Raw genomic sequence first — 19,850 nt, forward strand, 5'->3', positions numbered from 1 at the left:
GTCTGTGCAATATTACAAGAATGTAGAGACTGCTGTGGAAAAGACAAGTCATGAATTGAGCAGGGTTCCCCAGTGTTGACGGCCAACAAACAAATCATGTTTTAAGTAATTCCATTACTCTGGTGATAACTGCATCACCTGAGGAAAAAAAAAAATTAAATCCTTAAACATGATCTGTTGGTGGACATTTTGGACTAGAGTTTGGAAACCCTGGCATAGAGGATGGTGTTGAGTGCAAGGCATATCTATTGTTACCTTGCCTATTTTGTACCATCATCATTTAACTATTAGAGATAAGGCAAGAAACTGTAGATATACCTTGTAATTAACCACATACTCTATTCCGTGTGTGTTGAAGAAACTGATTAATGATAGTGAAAATAAATGTTATGTATACTTCACAAATACCCTGACCTTGTATCATCATCACTATCACATCTGGGCAGGTGAATACACATGAGTTTGAACCTGCAGCGTGGCTTAACTCTCCATATATCTGAAGAACAGTGTAGTGATGCTGCAGTTTAATGTGTATTCTCCTGCCCATTTGTGATAAATTTGTGAAGTATTCGTCACTTCAGCATGACACCAGGCCTGGGTATTTTACCAGTGTGCTTTCAAAATCCAAGCTAAAGTGCTGATCCTACAAATAATATTTATATTTACATGTTTCGGTGTCATAAAAAGTGAAGTATGCCAGTGAATCCAAAAATCATTATTTGTAAAATTGCCCCATGTGACACAAATATCAGTTGTATTATCTCTACGGTCGCTGTTAATTGAACACACTGTAGAGATTATAAAGGTCATACAACTTGTGTGTGTATGTATAGTTACCTACTCAGGAGTATTAGTGAATTCCTGATGCACAAAACACAGCATCCTAAATTCACTGATACACCTGGTTACTTGCTAATTGTATTGGGAGAGTGAAAACACAGAATGCACTCAGTACAGGTATCAAAACAGTGTTTTTTATTAACATACCAACAAGACAATTTTTTTACACCATTTGCTCTTGCCATTCCACCCGTCCTACATCGGAGTTGAAGTAGGCCGCAAGTTGGTCCCTCATTTGGCCATCTTCAACGGATGACCTGAGAGGGTGCTGAGTAAATTCCGGCAATGGGTTAGGAGCAACATCATCAAGATCTAATTTCGGGTGCTCTCTAGCAATTACAAAATTATGTAGGACTACACACGCCTTCACCACCTCATCCACTGTTTCCAGTTTCAGATTATTGGCTGTGCCAAGAATGCGCCATCTAGATACAAGTATACCAAATGTACACTCTACTGTACTTCTGGCCCTGGTCAGCCTGTAATTAAAAATTCTTTTCTTGTGGTCCAAGTCCCAGCTGGAGTAGGGCTTGAGCAGGTTTTGGCACATCTGGAATGCTTGATCACCAACCATTACAAAGGGCTGTGGCAGACCTTCAGTGTTGGGAAGAGGCCGTGGCATGGGGAAATTGAAGTTGTTGCCATACAACCTCCTGCCCATGTCCGAGTTCTTAAAAGCCTAGGAGTCATTCCCACGGCCAAATGCTCCAATGTCCACAGCAATAAACATACAGTCTGCATCCGCAATGGCCATGAGTACAGTAGAAAAGTACTTTTTATAGTTGTAGTACTCAGAGCCTGTTCTTTTGGGCTTGATAATCCGGATGTGGTTCCCATCCACAGCTCCCAAACAGTTAGGAAAATTGCAGACAGTACAGAATCTTTCGGCGATTTCCAACCACTTTTCTGCGGTGGGCAGGGGCAAGAATTCTGGACAAAGAACGTTCCACAAAGCCCGGCAGGTGTCCACTACAATTCCAGACAACGTGGAGATTCCAATACGGTACTGGAAGTGCAGTGAGGAGAGGGTTTCTCCAGTAGCCAGGAATCTGTGACACAAAGAAAAAAAAATTAATATTTGTGTATAGGGATTTTTGTACACACCTAAAATTCAATAAAAAAAATATATACAGTGGGGCAAAAAAGTATTTAGTCAGTCAGCAATAGTGCAAGTTCCACCACTTAAAAAGATGAGAGGCGTCTGTAATTTACATCATAGGTAGACCTCAACTATGGGAGACAAACTGAGAAAAAAAATCCAGAAAATCACATTGTCTGTTTTTTTTTCATTTTATTTGCATATTATGGTGGAAAATAAGTATTTGGTCAGAAACAAAATTTCATCTCAATACTTTGTGATATATCCTTTGTTGGCAATGACAGAGATCAAACGTTTTCTGTAAGTCTTCACAAGGTTGCCACACACTGTTGTTGGTATGTTGGCCCATTCCTCCATGCAGATCTCCTCTAGAGCAGTGATGTTTTTGGCTTTTCGCTTGGCAACACGGGCTTTCAACTCCCTCCAAAGGTTTTCTATAGGGTTGAGATCTGGAGACTGGCTAGGCCACTCCAGGACCTTGAAATGCTTCTTACGAAGCCACGCTTTCATTGCCCTGGCGGTGTGCTTTGGATCATTGTCATGTTGAAAGACCCAGCCACGTTTCATCTTCAATGCCCTTGCTGATGGAAGGAGGTTTGCACTCAAAATCTCACGATACATGGCCCCATTCATTCTTTCATGTACCCGGATCAGTCGTCCTGGCCCCTTTGCAGAGAAACAGCCCCAAAGCATGATGTTTCCACCACCATGCTTTACAGTAGGTATGGTGTTTGATGGATGCAACTCAGTATTTTTTTTCCTCCAAACACGACAAGTTGTGTTTCTACCAAACAGTTCCAGTTTGGTTTCATCAGACCATAGGACATTCTCCCAAAACTCCTCTGGATCATCCAAATGCTCTCTAGCAAACTTCAGACGGGCCCGGACATGTACAGGCTTAAGCAGTGGGACACGTCTGGCACTGCAGGATCTGAGTCCATGGTGGCGTAGTGTGTTAATTATGGTAGGCCTTGTTACATTGGTCCCAGCTCTCTGCAGTTCATTCACTAGGTCCCCCCGCGTGGTTCTGGGATTTTTGCTCAGCGTTCTTGTGATCATTCTGACCCCACGGGGTGGGATTTTGCGTGGAGCACCAGATCGAGGGAGATTATCAGTGGTCTTGTATGTCTTCCATTTTCTAATTATTGCTCCCACAGTTGATTTCTTCACTCCAAGCTGGTTGGCTATTGCAGATTCAGTCTTCCCAGCCTGGTGCAGGGCTATAATTTTGTTTCTGGTGTCCTTTGACAGCTCTTTGGTCTTCACCATAGTGGAGTTTGGAGTCAGACTGTTTGAGGGTGTGCACAGGTGTCTTTTTATACTGATAACAAGTTTAAACAGGTGCCATTACTACAGGTAATGAGTGGAGGAAAGAGGAGACTCTTAAAGAAGAAGTTACAGGTCTGTGAGAGCCAGAAATCTTGATTGCTTGTTTCTGACCAAATACTTATTTTCCACCATAATATGCAAATAAAATGAAAAAAAAACAGACAATGTGATTTTCTGGATTTTTTTTTCTCAGTTTGTCTCCCATAGTTGAGGTCTACCTATGATGTAAATTACAGACGCCTCTCATCTTTTTAAGTGGTGGAACTTGCACTATTGCTGACTGACTAAATACTTTTTTGCCCCACTGTATATATCTGCAGCCTTTTGTTCAATACATGCCATAAAAAATTGCCGCAGCCTTTTGTTAACTACATGGCAGAATTCTAATTCTGCCAGATTTGGAAGAGTACATGTCACAACAAAGAAAATTAGGCAGGCATTGGTTTTGCAAAACTACATACCGTAATTTGACCAGGAGCCGTTCCTCAGGAGTAATCGCACGCCGGAGCTGCGTGTCGTGTCTCCGGATGACTTCTTTGACCTGACCAAGCAAATAGTTAAAGGTTTCTTGGGACATCCGGGTATAATCCATAAATTTCTCTGAGTTTGCCTGTAGCTCACTGTAGAGGGTGTGGTACGCTCCACGGCTCTCCCGGAGTACAATAATGGGATGTATCCACAAAAGTCGCCGCTGCCGTCTTCGCTGCCTCTCTCTCTCTCCCTCTGTTCATGGCAAGCAACTGCATAAGCCTGAGTCATCCTCATGTCCAGATCCAAGTCAAAGTAAAAACTCTTCCAGAGCAGATCCATGTTTATCAAGGCAAATGCAAGCAAATGTGAAGAATTCAGCTGTAAACAGGGTCTATATAAAGAATTTCCATAAGACACGCCCACTGCTGTCCCATTGGTGGAGTGTGTTGCAAGAATTTTTCAAGGATTTTTCCTCCTGTGAAGTGACACCATTGCGCATAAAAAATGCAAACACATGAAAAACGCTGTTAAACGCATAAAAACGCTGCAATTTTTTGTCGTAATGTGCACAATAATGCTACAAAAAACGCAGCATTTACAAGCGTTTGCATGCGCTTTTGACATGCGTTTCATGTGCGCTCGATACGCTGCGCAAAAAGGCGCAAGTGTGAAACTAGCCTTAACTATGTGGCACCATATCAAAAGGTACAATAAAATGCATAATGAATAATGGACATTGGACAATATTCTAATTTGCAAGTTAGAGAGATGAACATGAAAAATAAACATTAATGTAATATAATACAATAAAGTGCAAATGGAAGTGTGGTTCACGAAATACAGGGTGGGCCATTTATATGGATACACCTAAATAAAATGAGAATGCTTGGTGATATCAACTTCCTGCTTGTGGCACATTAGTATATGGGAGTGGAAAAACTTTTCAAGATGGGTGGTGACCGTGGTGGCCATTTTGAAATTGGCCATTTTGGATCCAACTTTATTTTTTTCAATGGGAAGAGGGTCATGTGACACATCAAACTTATTGAGAATTTCACAAGAAAAACAATGGTGTGCTTGGTTTTCATGAGTTATTTCAAGTTTCTCTTTGCTTACAGCCACTGACATGTCATAGAGGTTAACACGTGAGGAGCAGATAGAAATTGTGTTGATGTCTGCTGAACGCAGTACCCGGGTCATTGCAGATTTCAATGCAAGACACCCTACACAAGAAAACTGTCACCATTCCCATTTTATTTAGGTGTATCCGTATAAATGGTTCACCCAAAAAAGTTTGCCTCATCACTGAATATAATGTTCTGTGTAAACTGAGGGTCCTGTTCCAATTTTTGTTTTGGCCATTCTGCAAATTCAGTGCGCCGATCTGGGTCGCCAACCATTCCCATTTTATGTAGGTGTATCCATATAAATGGCCCACACTGTAGAATAAATACATTCAAAGGTTCAAAATAGTTCTAAGGACCTTCAAAATACTTTGCCTTAAAAGTTACTCTTTAACATTTTCTTTAAACCCCAAGGGATCATGAAAATTATTTTGTAAAATTAATTTTATTTTTCAAATTAAACCTTTCTCGGCATATGACATACCCGGATCCCTGACTTTGAGTAGAGCCCGCATCTTTGCCAACAGATGAGCTTCACGTATGGCTATTAATCTGTTAAATATTACTGTCAATCTGTAACAGTGGCATTTACAGCGCACCAGCAGGAGGGTGTGACGTTTTATGAACCCATCTGTGATACTGTGACCTGATTGTGGGGTGCCGATGTGAAGAATGACGGCCAGGGGTCTGCTGAAGACCATTGTGACTGTCATGATGGTACTTCTGTGAAAGCTGTACATAGCAATAGCATGGTATGGCTCTGTATAGTACAAGTGATCAAATGATCGCAGGTTAAAGTCCCCTAATGGCACTAACAAATACAGTAAACAATTAAAAAAATATAAAAAAAATTTTTTTAACAAGTATAAAAGTTCAAATCACCCCGCTTTTCCCTCATTAAACATTAAGAAAAAATACACATGATATTGTGGCATTCGTAAAAGTCAAATATTTTAAAATATAAAATTAATTATTCCAGTCAGAAAATGGCGTAACAGAAAAACAAATATAAATGCCAGAGTTGCGTTCTTTTTTGACCACAAGACGATCAAAACATTGTATCTACTGTAAAATGATATCAATACAAATATTGGATTGTAGTGCAAAAAACAATTCCTCACACAGATCCATATGCTAAAAATTGAAAATGTTATGGTTCTCGGAAAACGGCATCACAAGCCAAATTTATTTATTTTTTTTTTTTTAACAAAATTCTACATTTTTTTTCACCACTTAATTTAAACATAAGATTTGCATGTTTGGTATCTCTGTAATCGTACTGACCTGAAGAATCATATTGCAAATAATTTTTACCATAAAACAAACACTGTAAATAAATAAATTGCAGAATTGCTTTTTTTGTCATAATGCCACATCTGCAATTTTCTTTCAAATTTCCAGTGCATCACATGATCAAATATATGGTCTCATTCAAAAGTACAACTCGTCCCACAAAAAACAAGCCATTACACGTCAACGCCAATTGAAAAATAAAAAAGATATGGCTTTTGGAATAAGGGGATGAAAAAATGAAAGTGCAAAAATGAAAAATTGGGGTTAATGAGAAATAGAGTACTTTGCACTGTATTACCTTTTTCATTTTTGTGCTTTTCCGATCCTCTTGGTCAAGGGCATAGCTATGGGTTTGGTTCAGGGGGGCGAAACTTCTGAGTGGGTCCCAAACCAGATAACCCCGATTACAACTATGGTGGTGCACCCTGATCATAGGTAAAAGGGAACCTCAGAAGATGACTATGCTCTTACTGGAAATACATCTCTATACAAAACCAACACTGATGTTATCATTGTATGGTGACCATATAGTGGTAGATACCATTCCTGCAGAAGCATAAACACACAAGAGATTACAGGACAGTTACAGATAGTGACTTAGGCTGGCTTCACATTTGCATATGGAGGAGCTGCGGACGTCTGCGGACTTCTTCCATGAAGCTCCGCCCACGGCCTCACATCCTCCGGTCAGCTCCACCTACGTTCCATGTGGCCTGCGTACCCTATCTCTAACATTGGGTACGCAGGTCATGCGGATGTATGCAGATGCCTCTAGATACGTCGTTTTGACGATGCGGCAACCTGCATCGAACGCATCATGTTGGAATTTTATGCGGGCGCCACATCGTCAAAACCGCGTGCGGAGGCATCCGCATACATTACACAACCTGCGTACCCAATGATAAAGATTGGGTATGCAGGCTGCATGCAGAAGTATGCGGACGTAGGCAGAGCTGACCGGAGGAGGTGTGGCCATGGGCGGAGTTTCAAAGAGGATGTCCGCAGACGTCTGCAGCTCCTCCATACGCAAATGTGAACTTAGCCTTACAGCTGAAGTTCTTTTGGATGGAGTTGATCACTTTCCTTGTCTTTTCCATCTGGCCCAGACTGATATGACTTCTCCAGCCATGACTTGTGTGCAGAGTTCACAAGACAGACACATTTGACTTCTCACATGTCCAACACTGTCCCCAACTATTCCCAATCTGCACAAACTTCTCATCCAGTTGTCACCCAAATTCTGAGCTAATGCTACCATATGTGTCCCTGTTACTGCACCTGCTGTGGGGCACAAAAACAGTATCCGTCTTAGGACCCACATAGATATGCCCACCATTGTGCCATAATATATTAATAATGCTTCCTTTGTGCCCTCTAAATGGTAAAACAAACCTCTAGACTATACGTATTAATGACCTGTACAAGTGCCCTAGAATAGAGTGCCCACATTTTACCCCCTCTGCAGTATTAATGCCTTTTGTGTGCCCCTTTGACAATCTCATTAGCCTGAGTGCCTCTATAACAATAAGTGCCCATTTAATACTTAATAACGTCCCGAGTCTACCCCTGTACAGCTCCCTTATACACAATACGATGTCCACACAGCTCCTCTCTACACAGTATAATGCTTTGTGTTCCCCTTTAAAAGTCACAATACCCTGAGTGCCCCTATAATAATAAGTGCCCACCTAACATTTAATAAGTCTTAAAGGGGTTGTCCGGGCTTTTCACATAATCTCAGTACATATCCGGGCTGCAGAATTATGACAATAAGTAATTTACTTTCTGTCACTAGTTTGCACGGTTTTCTAGATATTCTGAACAGAACGTCCAAGGGGGGGGTGCTATGGCTTCGAAATGAGAACTGGTCGTAACCTCCTACTCTACTCCAAACATGCCCTCTATAGCAACAACCCCACCCTCCATAGTTACAAGCCCTCCCCATCCATATGAAGAAGCCCTCATCACACAGTAACGAATCCTTACCCTCCAGCAGCCTCAGTGCAGAGAGAGGACCACCCAGCTGCTCCTCCCCCAGACACACGCTGAACAGTTATCTATGGAAAGTGAAAGTAGTGAGGAGGGAAAATCGTTCTGTATTCTCGGCCACTCCATGATTATAATACATAACTCATTATCAGTAATTCCTTCTCTCACTGTCCCAGGCTGCTGGCAGCAGTGAGAACAGACTGTGTGATGGCCAGTGATGGGGGTCTGCAGCTTCTAATCTGCACAGGGGATGTCAGTCACTGATGTAATCTGTTCTGTGACAAAGCCTCTGCTGTGTGAATGAGACAGCTCTGTGTCACTGATGTCTTCACACAGCAGCAGTTTTGGTGCAGTGTATGTGCGAAGCCCCACCAAACTCCCTGCAAGCTCCAGTGACCAGCACCACCCACTCATTGGCTGGCAGTAAACTGCACCAGCACTCATCTTTATCATCATTCCAGCATTGGAAAGAACACAGCAGTGATCCTGTATTTGTGAAAGCAGCACAATACATACATACAAACATACACCCCCCAACACTTCACACTGTTACAGCTGCTGATTGGACAGGCTGCTTCCATCAGTATTTGTGTCATTAGAGACATAGTGCTCACACATACACTGCACCAAATCTGCTTCTGTGTGAAGACATCAGTGACACAGAGCAGTCTCATTCACACAGCAGAGGCTTTGTCACACAACAGATTACATCAGTGACTGCCATCCCCTGTGCAGATTAGAAGCTGCAGACCCCCATCACTGGCCATCACACAGTCTGTTCTCACTGCTGCCAGCAGCCTGGGACAGTGAGGGAAGGAATTACTGATAATGAGTTATGTATTGTAATCATGGAGTGGCCCAGAATACAGGACGATTTTCCCTCATCACTACTTTCACTTTCCATAGATAACTGTTCAGTGTGTGTCTGGGGGAGGAGCAGCTCTCTGCTCTCTGCAGTGAGGCTGCTGGAGGGGAAGAATTCCTTACTGTGTGATGAGGGCTGCTTCACGTGGACGGGGAGGGCCTGTAGCTATGGAGGGTGGGGTTGTTGCTATAGAGGGCATGTTTGGAGTAGAGTAGGAGGTTACGACTAGTTCTCATTTCAATGCCATAACACACCCCCCTTGGACGTTCTGTTTAAAATATCGAGAAAACCGTGCAAACTAGTGACAGAAAGTAAATTACTTATTGTCATAATTCTGCAGCCCAGATATGTACTGAGATTATGTGAAAAGCCTGGACAACCCCTTCAATAATGTACTGAGTCTCCACCCTGTACAGCTCCCTTATACACAGCTCCCCTCTACACAGTATGATGCTTCCCTATACACAGTATAATGCTCCCAAAACTGTATGATGCCCCACGCTGAATAATGGCACCTTAGAAACACCTACACAGCACACTGGCCCCTTAGTGGCCCCTAAAATGTTTGATGGCCCCAACTGTATGATGGTCCCCAAAGTAGCCCCTACTTTGTATCATGGACTTTTTGAAGCCCCCACTCTGTATTATGACCCCCTTAATAACCCTCACCCTGTATCAAAGCCCCGTAGTATCTCCCACACTGTATGATGACCCCACCAGTAGCCCTCACGCTGTATGATGGCCCCCTCAGTAGCCCCCACTCTGTATCATGGCTCCCTTAGTAACCATCACACTGTATCATCGACCCCTAAGCTGCCCTACACTGTATCATGGACCACTCAGTAGCCTCCACACTTTATAATGACCCCCTCTGTACTCCAAAAATATGATGGCCCGATTAGTAGCTCTGACTACGTATGATGGCATCCTCTTAGTGGTCTCCATTATCTATGAAGGCCCCCTTAGTAGCCCCCACTATTTATGGGGGCCCCCCTAGTAGCCTCCACTATTTTGAGGGGCACCTTAATAGCCTCCACTATTTTATGGGACCTCTTAGTAGCTCCCACTATATCGCGGTCCCCTTAGTAACCCCCACTATTTATGTGGGCCTTCTTAGTAGCCACCACTATTTATGAGAGCCTACCCTTAGTAGCCCCAACATATAAAGGCCATCATTCAATTTAAAAAAAAAAAACATATATTCACCTTACCACAGAAAGTCAAGCAGCAGATAGCCGCAGGTACCGAGTAGAGAGACACAGTGACATCATCGCTCCGTGACTCACCTCCTGTGTGTGTCGCGGCACGTTGTCATAATCGGATTGATTTGCTCTGGACCTGTCAGCCGCATACAGAATGGGCAGCAACAGTGCATGGAGATTGTGTCTTCCCACTCTCCCACAGAATTTACCTCTATACAGTTAAGGGTATCATAGCTATGCTACTGCTCTTAGTTTTACCCTTATATTTTGAATCCACATAGCTTGGCTGGCTAATGATGCCTAGAGACTATGAAAAAATCAACTGAATGTTTTCCATATCAATCCCATGTTACACACACTGAAGGCGCACATGGTTTATGGACCCACTGTGTGAAGAGGTCAGGTATACCTAGGAGGGTGTAACTAAGCGGCTATCTGGTGTTCACTGGAGCTTCTGATGGTGGAGTCAGGCTTGAGCTCCAGGTAGCCAACAGGTACCACTCTGAGGCAATCTCCACTAATGCACCTGCTGACCCCAAGGGTCAGGTACAAAGACATAGATAGGACTCTGGTTCCTTTCAGACTAAGTTCAGGATTCTCTGCCGAACGGTTTACTGACATGGACACGGAATACACGGATAAGCACACATTCAGACACCTGGGTCTGAGAAGATGGTTCAGGACTGGCCACATAAGGATTAGGGACTTCCAATTCAGGACACTGGCCTCCCCAGATCCAGGTGACCTAACAACTCACTAGTAGACTAAACACTACCTAATCATATTTTGTAGCTTGGCCCTTCCCTATTGAGGATGGTGCCTTTCAAACAAGATCCCTCCCAACATTTGGCTGGGATACATCTTGTAGGTGCACTCTTATACTATAGCCATTGGCTTCTGTGCATTTTACTATGTGCAAGTGCTGCCTTTTGAAGAGCTGGAGGTGCGCCACTGGAAAGTGCAGTGCACCTAACATATGGAGACAGAGAGCATGCCAGGGACCACACCGCACAGACGAGGCGGTGAGTATACAGGCGTTCCTGCATGGAGGTGGAAGGGAACCACGCAGGGGTGCCAGCAACAGCACTACATAGTACCCTGTTTCCCAAAAAATAAGACACTGTCTTATATTAATTTTTGCCCCGAAAGTTGCACCATGTCTTATTTTCGGGGGGGTATCTTATTTTCATGAGAAACATTCCAGCGTGCTCTACCCTTACATAAGGAACGTTCTGTAGCATAAGACCAGTAGTCAGACATATAGACCGTTCAGCAGAAAAGCAGACAACAAATCAAAGTAACACTCTACGATACGGTACTGTAATTGCCTGACTCCCACACAGGGCCACAAAACATAAGGGCTCTAGAATAGCTCCCACACACTTTCTGGACACTGTACCGCTACCATAACAATCACCCACAGCAGTTCCTTTACCGTAGCAGCCCCATCATCATTTTGCAGCCCCAAATATTCCCATCATACCATTGCAGCCCTCATCATCCCTTTACAGTCCCCAATACAGCACCCTCATCATTCCATTACAGCCCCCATCATTCTACAGTACAGTATTGCAGCCTCCCATCATCCCACATCATCCCACTGCAGCCTCCCATCATCCCGGTATCCCACTGCAGCCTCCCATTATCACAGTATCCCACTGCAGCCTCCCATGTGTGTACCATACACACACACACACAGACACACACACACCCTTACACAGACACACACACCCATACACAGACACACACACACCCATACACAGACACACACACACACACTTTCACTTTCTTACTGGTTTCCTCCGCGGTGCTGCTTTCAGTGCTTTGGTGGTGCAGGAGCCCTGGGCCAATCAGAGCACAGGAGCCCTGGGCCAATCAAAGCGCAGGAGCCCTGGGCCAATCAGAGCACAGGAGCCCTGGGCCAATCACAGCCCAGGAACAATCAGAGGCTGAGATTGGAGTGGGGCTCATGGGCGGAGATCGGCACACAGCTCCGAGGCTGTGATTAACTCCTTCGAACAGCGCGGCTGCAGTGGCGGGCACCGGACAGCGGGAGCGAGACACAACTGCATGTCCCATGCACAGAACAAGGTATGCCTTATTTTCGGGGGGGTGCCTTATATTAGCAGGCACGGTGCTCCCCATAGCATGCCTTACTTTTGGGGGGCACCCTATTTACGGGGAAACAGGGTATATGTGTTACATCCTAGGCAAGCACCATTTTTTTACATTTTTCCATTTTGTCATGGCAGTTTGGAAACAGAGTTACATACTTATGAGAGAAACTAATGTAACTTCTGTGGAAGTTAATTGCTGGCTAATGTGATGTTCAATTCTCTGCAAACATTGACTGAAATGGGAACCTTTTGAGCCCTCCTACGTGTTTTGTCTAATAACAGTGAATGTATTAGGAGAAAAATGGGGGATTGAAAATTAATGAATAATCAGCTCAGGTCATGTACATGATATATAATAGTAAGTTAAAATTAGGCTTAAAGCTTAAGGAATAAAGAGCAGTACAATGGTGGTACAACTACTGTACATGGATTGAAACAGATACAAGTAAGATAGGCAGATATGAGATGCAAAAGTAGCAATGGTTATCATGACAATGCATCTTGATAGCTTGTCACAACAGGTTAAGATAACTTTACATTGCAGAAGCCATTGACTGGTGACAAGTCAGATGTCAAATTAAACTTTTTTTTGCTGTGATAAACCAGTATTGTGTTATCTGAGTCAAGGTAACGTTTGCTAGAGCTGTAGACAGGTATGAGTCAGGCAACAATAAATGCACTCATCACTGATATAAAATACAGACACTGAAAGAAGAAATCATAAAATGTGGGAACTCTGCATGGTGATCAAATTAGGGCTTCTCACACATTAGTTTTAGTTTTAGAAGCTATAAAAAAACTAATAAAGAACAATATTTTTAAATACCAGACTGTTTCAGTTATTACGAACAGGAAATTAAAGGAGTTGTTCTGTTTCCTGGTAAAAGTCCACAGGAACTCTACAGACTTCTGAATCCTTACAGCCCGCACACTGCACAGTGTCAGGATTCTCTGGCATTGCTGGCGAGAGTGGGCGGTCACATGACTGTAAGCATATGATTTGCAAACTTCCAGCTACATTCCGTCAAAATGTACACGGCCTTGTTCAATACAAGAGAACTGAGTGAAGCCGAGAACATCTATTTAGAATGTGGTTGGAAGTATGCAAATTGAATACTAGCGCTCACTGGTCCTGTCAGCAATACCGGGGAATCCTGACAGTGTGCGGTGCATGTACTGTAAGGATTCAGAAGTCTGCAGTCAACTAGAGTGACTGCAGACTTTCATTCGAAGAAAGGACAACGCTTTTAAAGGAAATCTGTCACTAGAATGCTGTCTAAATGGGCATGCAAGTCCCAGAAAATTGATAAAATTCCAGAGAACTACACATTTTTCTTCATAAGTAAATGAGCTGTTAAGACCTATGGGCCCAACACAGATCTCTCTGAGAATCTGCCTCCAGAGCTTATTTTAAATGAAAGGGGTCATTACCAGTGTGAGACATGTGCTGACTGACAGCCCGCTCACCTGATCTACTTGTCTCACACTGGTAATGCTCCCTTTCATTTAAAATAAGCTCCTTGATAAAGCGGCGAGGGACGTCGCGAAACGCGCGTCGGGGGCTTCACTGCCGGGCTCTCCTCCTCCTCCCCTCCCTGGTAAGTTAACCCATGGGGTTTTTCTGCAGCTCTGGGGCGATTTACAATTATAGGGTATTCACGCTATGCCCCTAATACAATGAGCACTTGTACTTTGTCTGGCCATTTGAACTGCAGTACTCTGGCCCCTGGATGGCAATAGGGCTTCATGACATAGATACCACATATGTTATATTTCCCCCAACGGTGTTCTTACCAGTCTTGTTCCATCTGGGGTAGGTTGAGGGGTTGTCCCATGGGACATATTGTTCGCACCTATTTATGAGCACTTCTTTTTGTTACTTCTTTTGTATTATGTGTATTTAATACAATTTGGAAATTTTTTTTACATACAATTGATCGCATGCTCTTATGTTTCTCCCTGTACGCATATCCATTTTGAGCTTGGGCATGTGGTGTTGGAGCGGGGGTTTCTTTCCCCTTGTCTCCATATCACCTTACATTTATGGGGCTTTTGTTGCTATCAACTGTGAAGTTTGGAGGTGAGAAGATCATGGTGTGCAGCTGTTTTTTAGCATACATCACTGGCAAACTCAATTTATTTGAAGGAAGGATGAATGGACAAATGTACCAAGACATTCTTGATAAAAAATCTGCTACCATCAACCAGGAATATGAAGATGAAATGAAGATGGAAATTTCACCAAGACAATGATCTCAAGACTAGGACCCATGGAAGCACAAAGAAGCGTGAAACAGCCATCATCCTCTTTTGAGTTGCATTCTCAACCTGCTGCCATGTTTTAACCTTTACAAATAAAGGAGGATTTGAAGGGACGGTGAGTGCCAGTTTAACTTTTTTTTCTATTCTTTTCTTTTTTTCTCACATTCCACAATGACTCCAAACACACAGACAAGGAACTTCTCAATTGTTTTCAGAGAACGAAAATAAAGCTGCTAGAATGGGCCAGACAATTACCTGACCTGAAACTAATAGAAAATTTACGGAAAGAACTAAAGCTCAGAGTTCTGGAGCTCACATGACCTTCAGGATTTAAAGAGTGTTTGTGTGGAATAATGGGCCAAAACCACACCTAAGCAATGCATGCGACTAGTTTCTCCACACGCAACATGGTGCGTTCGGCGCACACCGACACACCTTCAAAAGTGCGCAGTGCGCGCAAAGATCCTACTAGTGCACGGCCCGCGCACGGCCTGCGCACCCTATGCTAAAGATAGGGTGCGCAGATCGCATGCGGCCGTGTGCGATAGTAGGAGGAGATGACTGGACGGGGCAGGCAGGGGGCGGGGCTTAGCTGCGCCGTGCGCTGCATGTAAAATACGCTAGTGTGAAACAAGCCTTACAGCCATTTATTAGATGTGTGTGGTACTACAGTTAAGGGCGACAAAATTTAATGCAGGGGTGAGCTATAATTACACATACTACCTTTTTCTAAAAGTAAGCAGCATTCTTGTCAATGTACAAACCCAGGATACATACACATGCAACACATTTATGATGCCTTTTCATAGTCCGGTTGGTTTATGCTGAGCGCACTGCAGAATGTACTTAGTGTGAAATTAATAGGGTTTAGTGTGCAAAATCTGATATGCTGAAATGCTATAATGTAGGATAAAAGAATTTAAATGGTGTCAAATGTCTAGTAAGTCAATCTGCAGTACAATCCATCATCAAAAAAGCTGGCGATTAAAAAAAAAAAAGCCTAGTGATAGGCTAATGGCTAGATACTGTATTCTATATATTTAGTATTTTTATACTATGTGCACACTAGCTAAAACAGAATTCATTCAGGTTTTCTTTCTCTCTAACAGTGCCATTACAATTACTCCAAACCAATAGCAAACGTTCGTAGTAGCATCACAGCACCAATGTGTTATTCAACATTTGTTTTTACACAGTATAGTGGCAACAATGCATGGGAATGCTTTTACAGGTTAGCATGATGTAAATCTGTGTTGCTGAGTCAGCCTCCCAATGAGAAGAGCTACACAGTACCTGCAATCCGAAGTGTGAGACTATCTTAGGAAGACATTGGTATTATACTCCGAGCTTAAACTTACAGTTTCCAAAAGCTATCACCAATGCTGGACTCTAGTGGAAGCAGCACTAGGAAAGTGTAAGTAAAAGCATTGGCGATTGGGATGGAAGGCACATTTAGGATGTAAAATTTAGTAATAAGTTAGATTGGTATTCCCATCGCCAAGATCTTATCTCAATATGTAGTAGGTATAATAATATTAGAAAATATCTCCAATTAGAAATGTAGTATAGTTATTCTGATACGCCATGTCAATTACCCCATGTGCAGGGCATTGCTGTAGCTTAGGTATCCATGGTTATGACTAGAGATGGGCGGACACCTGGATGTTTGGGCTCGGCGAGTTCGGCCAAACAGTTACAAAAAGTTCAGGTTTGGGTACCAGAACAGAACCCGGACCCCATTCACTTGATTGGGGGGGCCCGAACATCCAGTGTTTGCCATGCTGTCATGTGCAAGACAGCGTGGCAAACATAGCTTCTGAATGGCGGTAAAATCATCACTGCCGGTCAGACAGACGCAGTTCCCACACTATCAAAAGACATCGTAAGCGTGCAGCTGTGATCCGAGGTAAAAAGTTTACCTCCGGTCACTGGTGTCAGCTGAAGGGACTACTGCTCCCATCAGCCGACGCCTGCTGCTGCTAATAACAATGAGAACAGGAGCGGCTGATGGGAGTATTCACCAGCTGGCTCCTGCGGTGTAAATAAATAATTAAAAAAAAAAGGCTTGTGTTCCCCTGTATTTTCTATAACCAGCCAGGCAACCCTCAGCTGTCAGCTTCAGTTAGGCTGGTTATCAAGTATATAGTGGTCCCCACAACATATTTTCTAATTAAAATAAATAATTTAAAAAAACGACATGAGGTCCCCCCCATTTTTGACAACCAGCTTTGCTAAAGCAGACAGCTCGGGGTTGGTATTCTCAGGCTGGAAAAGGACCATGGATATTGGCCCTCCACAGCTTAAAAACTGCAGTCCTCAGCTTCACAGAAAGGGGGCATCTATTAGATGCACAAATTCTGGTGCTTTGACCGACTCTTTCCACTTGCCCTGTAGCGGGGGTAAGTGGGGTTTACATTTATGGGGTTGATGTCACCTTTGTATTGTCTGGTGACATTAAGCCCACAGCTTAGTAATGGAGAGGCGTCTAGGATTGGATAAGTGTCTTATATAGTTTAACTGTAAATAAACACACCCAGAATAAAGTCCTTTATTTGAAATAAAATAAAACACACTTTTACTTTTTTTATTTAAAAATAACAAACACTGTTATATTCACCTAACTCCTAATTCCACTGAATCCCTCATCTCTTGTAATAAAGCAAAAAATAAAAACAACATCCCTCACCTGTCCGATGTTCTGTCCCATGCTGTAATCCATGTCAGGGGGATAAATAGTCTTCAACCAATATGCAACCGTCCAAGCTGAGAAAAACTGGTGAACAAGCTTCTGTGAGTGCAGCGTCATTCGGTGACGTCATCGAAGTTACTGCAGTTCACTAAGGCTAGTTTCACCTGGCAATGAACTGTGAAAACCTCTGCACTGTGAGAAAAATCGCACAGTGCCGAAGTGAGTTCACCGCAGTTCACATGGAGAATTTCACTGCAGTGAATGTGAACTCATCTCTGCGCCATGAGACTTTTTCTCATGGTGCTGAGTTCACTGCAGTTCATTTACTGGCTGGAAAATCAGCTTCAATAACCGGCAATAACCTGGCGTCACTGCTAGTCACTGACGCTGCGCTCGCACCAGCTCATTCATCAGTGGTTCTCAGCCTTGACAGTTGCGTCTTAGCATTGTCCAAATTGAAAACTATTTCTCCCCCAATCATGGATTATGGCGTGGGACAGAACGACGGAGAAGTGAGGGATATTGTTGCTTTTTATTTTTGTTTTATTACAAGAGACGAGGGATTCAGTGGAATTAGGTGTTAGTTGAGTATAACAGTGCTTGTTATGTTTAAATAAATAAGTAAAGGTGTTTTGTTTTATTTGAAGTAAAAGACTTTATTCTTGCTGTCTTTATTTAGCATATAACTATAGGATTAGTAATGGATAGGTGTCTTATGGATGCCTCTCCATTACCAAGCCATGGGCTTAATGTCACCTAACAATACAAAGGTGACATCAACCCACAAATTTGAACCCCACTTGCCACCACTACAGGGCAAGTGAGCATAGCCGGGCAATAGATGCACCTTTTCTGGGCGGCTGCAGGCTGCTATTTTTATGCTGGGTGGGAACAATATCCATTGCCCTTTACCAGCTTGAGAATACCAGCCCCCAGCTGTCTGCTTTACAAAGCTGGTTGGCAAAAATGGAGGGGACCCCACACCGCTTTTTTACATTATTAATTTACATTGCAGGAGCCGACTGATGAATCCTCCCATCAGCTGTTCCTGCTCTCGCTGTTATTAGCGACAGCAGGGGTATGCTGATGGAAGTAATAGTCCCATCAGCTGACACCAATGACCAGAGGTAAACTTTATACCTTCGATCATAGCTGCGGGCTCAAGCTGTCATTACACAGCATGGGAACCATTACTGTCTGGCCGGCGGTGATGACACTTGGGGCCAAACCTGAACAGTAACACAGACTTCCTGGTGAAGTACATGTTCGGTGTCTGTGCCCGAACAGTAGGCGTTCGGTTCGGATGCCAAACTTTACTGTTCAGGATCGCCGATGTCTAGTTATGATCACTCATATAATGACATTTAGTTAGCTGTTAGTGGTCATAACCATGGATACCTAAGCTACTGCAATACCCTGCACATGGGGAAATGAACATAGCAAATCATAAGAACTATGCTACATTTCTAATTGGAGGTATTTGCTAATATTATTACTACTATTACACCTATTACATATTGGGATAGGATATTGTAGATGGGAATACCTCTTTAATTTGAGCTACAAGAAGCTCAAGACAACTTATGTAGCACTTCTACTAAATATTAGACCTTTCCATGGCAGTGAAACTTGTATCTTGCTAATTGTTTAAGCAGTCTGCCATGAGGTTGGTCCTTTTTAACAAAATAATGGTTTTCCCATCTTTATCAAAAGAAACTTAGAATTCTCAACGTCAGTGACACCAACATGCTGGACACATAGGAACCCTCACTGATGAAGTGAATGAGGTTGTGATAAGCAAGTGATACGATTGGAAATCTTAAAGCTGTACTGCCTTCAATATGCAATTGCACAGCTTTACAAGAACTCAGGACAAGAAATATATACATTCCAGGCTACAGCTATCATTGTGCTATAACTTTCCCTTTATATACTCAAATTTAGGCACGTATTAATAATTAATAATGTTACAGTATCCCATCATTTATTATTAGCCAAATATTGAACAAAACTTAAATACTAATGGAAGGTTATTGATCAACCAACAGAATATAATACAACAACAAAGGTCATATGAAAAACATATATTTCCTCATTCAGTTACATTTGTTTGAACACTTGAGCTGCATAAAGTGCTAAAATACAAATGAATAAAGGCACTTATGCTGGTGATCTATGTCTCTTTGTTAAATGCAACATTTTTTGTGTGTGGAAACAATTACCGTATTTTTCGCTTTATAAGACGCTCCGGATTATAAGACGCACCCCAAATTTTGAGGAGAAAAATAGGAAAAAAACTGATTTCAGCGCTGAAATCTCATCTCCCGAGATTTCAGTGCCGAGATGTCCGTCTGCGCATGCGCGGCGGCCATTTTCCAGGAAGAAAGCAGGCATGGAGCGACAGAGACCCCCCCACGCTGAACGGGACAGAGCGCGGCGGCGGCGGTGGGGCAGAAGAAACCACCGGGGGACAGGAGCGCGGCGGTGGCGGACAGCGCAGCGGCAGCATCAGGGCACAGAGTGCCGCGGCAAGTACCCTCAGTGGCAGCGCAAATGTATATCCTCTTTGT

At 43.1% G+C, this 19,850-nt stretch overlaps 1 protein-coding gene and 1 long non-coding RNA gene across 2 annotated transcripts in view; both read right to left on the reverse strand.

Annotated features, from left to right (window-relative positions):
* Window positions 1-19,850, reverse strand: part of GABBR2 (gamma-aminobutyric acid type B receptor subunit 2) — a 1,198,492-nt gene that overhangs the window by 1,168,659 nt on the left and 9,983 nt on the right. The gene's annotated exons all lie outside the window — the stretch shown is intronic.
* Window positions 953-7,910, reverse strand: LOC141099793 (uncharacterized). Its single transcript, XR_012234525.1, has 2 exons — window positions 3,730-7,910; window positions 953-1,889 (listed from the first exon to the last, which is right to left on the reverse strand). It is a non-coding gene; the product is annotated as an uncharacterized lncRNA (long non-coding RNA).

Source organism: Dendrobates tinctorius, unplaced genomic scaffold (genome assembly GCF_039654945.1).
Source record: "Dendrobates tinctorius isolate UK_male_01 unplaced genomic scaffold, ASM3965494v1 ptg000102l, whole genome shotgun sequence".
Lineage (NCBI taxonomy): Eukaryota > Metazoa > Chordata > Amphibia > Anura > Dendrobatidae > Dendrobates > Dendrobates tinctorius.